Raw genomic sequence first — 5920 nt, forward strand, 5'->3', positions numbered from 1 at the left:
ATTCTTCCATTCAAAATAGTCGACTCCATCATGTACTTTAGAGGATCCTGTTTTGAGATGAGGCAAGTTGTGTGGTGCAACATGTGCTGTCTCAGTCTTCGAGTTGTCCAGATTAAGGCGCAACACAACTTTTCAATTGAGGAATATCTTATCTCACATTCAGTAAAATTCTTACTGAGGTAATATAGCACTCTTTCTTTTCTCCCTGACTTATCATGTTGGCCAAGCACGCATCCTATGAAATTTCTAAATACTGCCAAATACAGTATCAGCGGCTTATCTAGGCTAGGTGGCATTAGTACTGGGGCATTGGACAAGTAATATTTGACCTTGTCGAAAGTCTTCTGGCACTCCTCATCTTAAACACCTAGATTTTGTTTCTTAAGGAGACAGAATATGGTTTCGCATTTCTCAGTTAGTTGTGAAATGAATCGGGTGATGTAATTTAAGCTTCTTAGAAAACCTCGAACTTCTTTTTGAGTGCGCGACAAAGGCAAATCCTGTATAGCCTTAACTTTATTTGGGTCTATCTCGATCCCCTTTTCACTGACTACAAATCCTAGCAATTTTCCTGACTTAGCCCCGAAGCTACATTTTGCTAGATTGAGCTTTAGCTAAAATTTCCTCAACCATAAGAACAATTTCCTTAAGACTTGTATATGTTCTTTTTTTGTTCGAGACTCTGCAATCATATCGTCAACATAAACCTCGATTTCTTTGTGCATCATGTCATGAAACAATGTTACCATGGCTCTTTGATACTTTGCTCCCACATTTTTCAGTCCAAATGACATCACTTTATAGTAAAATGTTCCCCACATGGTTACGAATGTGGTCTTCTCTATATCTTTAGTATGCATTTTTATCTAATTGTATCCGGAGAAACCATCCGTGAAGGAGAACAATGATCAACCTGCCATGTTGTCCACTAAGGTGTCGATATGAGGCAATGGGAAATTATCTTTCAGGCTGGCCTTGTTGAAGTCCCTGTAGTCTACACACATTAGTATCTTCCCATTTTTCTTAGGGACGAGGACTATGTTAGTTACCCACTCCAAATATTTAACCACTTGCAAGAACCCAACGCTTCTTGACCTTTTCTTCTATTTTTAATAGGATGTCGAGTCTCATCCTTTGAAGTTTCTGTTGTATCGGCTTACATTGTTCTTTTATGGGAAGCCATTGTACCACAATATCAGTACTTAGACCAGACATGTCTTGATACAACCATGCGAAGACATCTTTGAACTCTTGGAGTACTCAACGAGGTCTTGCCTTGTCTCTATAGTGATGCAAGTTTCAATTTTCACCTCTTTCTTTTCTTGTTCTTCTCCTAAGCTTACAATTTCCACTGACTCTTTGTAAGGTAGGATCTGTTTCTCCTCTTGTTCTGCCATCCTTAACAAATCAGAAGATAGATTACAATCTCGATCACCTTTAAAGTATTGAGGTTCCTCTAAACACATATTTTACTCAAAAGGAAATTCTAAGTCAATAGCAGTGTCGATCATATCATTTATATCTGGAAACCTGATATAAGAATGAATGAAGACCCAAAGAACAAATGAATCGCAGAATAATTATCTGTGTGGTATGAGTATGAATAAATGAAAAGATTATGAGTATGAGTTAAATGGAAAGAACAAAATAATATTTGCCAAAATGAGATACAAAGATGCATTATTTTTATTGAAACAAATATAGAGGACATGTGCCTTTTTCAAAAAAGGATTTCTATTACTCCCAGGCTTAGAGCAATTAGGTGTGTTCTGAATATTACTCTGAAATGGTCTTAAAAACTATAGGAATCTCCTCCATGGTCCAATTGTTCAGAATACTTCCGGGGATGTAGGAACAAATTCCTGATATTTTTTTAGTTCTTTTTTCAAAGGCACAAACATCTTTCCCTTCCGAACCTTCGATATCTTCAAAGAATTCCAATTCTTTATTATCCATCAAGCTATGTACTAGAGTTCTGAACTCGACGCACTTTTGGATTTTATGAAATTTATTACATACAATGAAACGTAATGTTAATGAATGGAAAAGATGCATACAAAAAGGCATTGATTCTAGTTCAATTCTATTAGAACAATTTTACTAGAAAACAAGTTTCTTTACATAAAGCGGATACATATATGGCCTCGCCTTCACACTTAAAACCTTTACTTTCCCAAGAAATAAAGTTAATTCTCAGCCCTGATCCGACTCCGATTCATATTTCAGTTTTTGAACAGCTGGGGTCTGCAAGTGTTCCATATCTCTGACCTGCCCCTCTTACAGGTTGTTAAATTTCTCTTGTTGCCTTTTCTTGGATGATATTTGCGAACCATGTTGTCTTCCACTTTATCAAAAAACCTGTTTTCCATGAAAAACTCTCTATTTAGCAAACGAACATAAATCAACACCCTTTTTTAGATGAAAATGCAATGCAATCATAGTCAAAACAAAATGAAACAAGTCAGTATACTTCATATAATGCTAGAATTTAAAGCAAGCAAGAAATAATAAATAGAGCACCTATTCGGGTGACCACTAGGGTTTGGTGTGGTTCTACTTAGGGTAAGCTTTTAGGGCTCATTATAAGCGGTTCGGTTATAAAGTAAGGGTAACTGAACCAACAGATTCCGTGATCCTTACCCATTATAGGCTCATATGTACCGAGTTCGGTTTAGGGGAATACATTTCCCTATGGTTATATGAAGATGAAAATCTCACGGAGATATAGATACGGATGCATCCCGAAAGTGATCCACCATCCTATACGGAGGTGAAGACCTCACGAAGGAATAGTTTTCCACTCCCACTTAAAAGGGTATAACCGACCGGTTATTTAATGCAATATGCCAAAATATATCCAAAGACTCGAACCAATAAAGCAAATATATCAAAATGATGCAGACCATACAAATGAAATGCAACGAAAGGATCGTAAATTTAAACCAAATTATCAATTTTCAACAAAAAGACAAGAAATAATCAACTCGTGACTTGATTCTCTTATTTTAATCCCCTGTGGAGTCGCAAAGCTGTCAAAACTATTTTTTTTGAAATTGAATTTTATTTAAAAAGACGAAAAATGGGAGTCGCCACCAATCGTTTTTTCTTATGAGGTGTGATCGGACCACCTTGTAATTTGATCGTTTTAATAATTTTTTTTATTTAAAACGATGATTTTTGGTCTACAAAGTTTAGAAAACGGGTCTAGGAGTCGGTTACACACAAGGAAGGATTAGTACCCTCGTTACTCCTAAAATTGGTACCTAATTGATTATTTGATGTCTTTGGTGTCGAAAATTGGAAATTTGAAAAGAGTTAAAAAACACGATCCCTCTTTGTATTAATGTATATATTTTAGTAAATTCCCTTAAATAGATCAAAACGTATGAAAATGCTTTCTTATCTCGAGGTAACAAAATGTTGTATCCCGTAAGTTAGGACACGACATCTCTTTAAATAGACCAAGGGTATTATTGATATATCATTCATCCATCCACAAACTAGATTCAACATCACTTCCAATATTCAGTTTCAATTGTGGCTAACAAATAAAATTCCATTATTTGGTAACACTGCCAATTTTTGACCCCCTCTTTGGATTTGTGTTTTTTTTTTAAATGAAAGCAAATAAAAAGCGAAAAAGAAAATAATAAATAATGAAATATAATAATAAAACTACATTTGTAAATTTTTTGATTTTGTTTTTGATTTTTCTATTTTTTTATTAATCTTTTATTTGTAAAAAATTACATTTAGGTTGTTAAGGCTTTTATAGCCGATTGACAACATCGTTTATCCTCTCGTTTTTGTTTCTATTGTTTTCTTTTGCTGTTTTTGCTACTATTTCTCTGCTCTGTTTCTTTCCTTTTTGCAGGAATCCATGGAGAGTCAATGGAGAAGGGAAAGGTGGTCTTCTTGCCTCTTTGGTGAAAGGGCTACAAACCTCGGAACGAGCATGCTGACGTGGCTGAGGGCAGCGGCACTTCTAGAGCTAGGGTTTTTTGTTTTGCTGAGAATGTTGAAGTATTTTGGGCCACTGGGCCTCTTTCATTTGGGTTTGATGTATTTTTTTATTTAAATCATTTGGGCCTGTAAATTTGGACTGCTATTATTTCTATTTTTGGTTTGGTTTGGGCGAGGCAAAATGGCTCGTTCTGATTATGATTGAGTGTATAATAATTTTTGTATATATTTAAAACTAATGATGTGGTATTATTTTATTGGTGTTTAAAAATTATATATTTTAAGATAATACTAATATAAGTTATTCTCATCTATAGTATATATAAAAGCACTTGTAAAACTTTTGAACCGATGAAAATATCTTTTAGTTTTTATCATATTTATTTTTATCATATTAATAATTTGACATTTAAAAATACTTATAATTTAAATTAAAATTATGAGTTATAACTCTACCTAAAAATAAGTTGTGATAAATTTATTAACTCTAAAATAGAGTTATAACTTAAATAAAAGCCTAAGCATACTCAATAAAGTCAAAATAATTAATAATTATGGTTAAAATATTATTTTAAAAAATTCTGAATTATTTTGATTTTTATAAGTAATTTTTTCATATTTATTAAGGTAATAAAATAAAATTATAACTTGAATAAAAATATAAGTATATAAATAGAGATTAATTTTATCTTTTAATTATTATTTACTTAGTGTTAAAATTATATATTGATTAAAATTTAAAATTTAGATTTATAAATAACACCTGATATCAGTATTTTAAACAGAAACTGTTGTGATGTAAAACTATTTGTGGCTTATGTTCATAAACATATGGTGGATTGTTTCCTCAAAATAAAGTAAAAGAAAAGAATTAAATATATAATTGTAGAAAATAAAGGGTAATTATTCGGTACAAAGGTATGAATATTTTTAAATTCATAAATTGAGTTGAGATTTTATCACATATTATATTTATTTACTAAATAAAATATAAAGAGACATTACAAAATTTCGATATTTCTTGTAGATTTATTTACCAAATAATTATTCCATAATAAAATTCATCACTTATTGGAGAGGGTTGCAGCATAATAGCTCCTGTCGTGAGGGACAGTTGAGAAATGTAGAATATCTTCCACCAGGTTTTCTGATAGGTTACTAATTAATTGAAACTGATTACCAATTTACGATGAAAACCCATAATAGAAATCCAAGACAGAACATCCGCCATATCATTCGCAGCTCCATTGGATGTCTCCCCTGAACACCACCATGCTTCGAATAAAACATTATCCACTACCAATATCTCTCTTCTTCAAGCATCAAATAACGTCCCATTCAAGGGTTCTTGATACAATTTTCTAAGGTCCCGTTGCTCGATACCAGACCCCGTTTAGATTATCTACTGACGGATTATGCTCCTCGCATCTAACACTAGGACTTGCGTCCAAAATTTGAATACACTTCACCTTGATCCAATTCCTCATCACCCTCATCAGCATTCCAAAGCCTCACCCCATTGTTTGTTATAATCTTCTTTCACACACAGGCCTTAAAAACTATTACCACCTGCATCGCTCTCCAGCAAATCATGATTACATCCGGCCACCACATTAATTGCTTCATTCTCAACATCGAAGCACATGTTTCCTCTTTCCCATTGTTTCAATTGTTCATCTTCTTGTCCTTACATGGCAACTGAAGTTTTGCTACGACCTACGAGTCTCCTCTGAGCTGTTTCCCTTATCTAGCTTACAGCAGCATCGACAATTGCCCTAAAAATAGATCAGTCTCATAAACGGACTAAACTGAAAAGCATTTCTGGCTTCTAATACTTGAAAATCTCATCAATTCAATTAATATTGACAAGGAACAATTTGGATATTTACCAGGGTAAAACAACTAGGTTCCAATGTTCTCTGATCATCTCCAGGCAATGTTTTAAAAGATGCATTAT

At 33.4% G+C, this 5920-nt stretch overlaps 1 long non-coding RNA gene across 1 annotated transcript; it reads right to left on the reverse strand.

Annotated features, from left to right (window-relative positions):
- Positions 1-5448: 5448 nt before the first annotated feature.
- LOC128285576 (uncharacterized) lies at positions 5449-5920 on the reverse strand. The gene is made up of 2 exons (XR_008276052.1): positions 5853-5920; positions 5449-5738 (listed from the first exon to the last, which is right to left on the reverse strand). It is a non-coding gene; the product is annotated as an uncharacterized LOC128285576 (long non-coding RNA).

The sequence above is a fragment of the Gossypium arboreum genome, chromosome 12, assembly GCF_025698485.1.
Source record: "Gossypium arboreum isolate Shixiya-1 chromosome 12, ASM2569848v2, whole genome shotgun sequence".
NCBI classification, from domain to species: Eukaryota; Viridiplantae; Streptophyta; class Magnoliopsida; order Malvales; family Malvaceae; genus Gossypium; species Gossypium arboreum.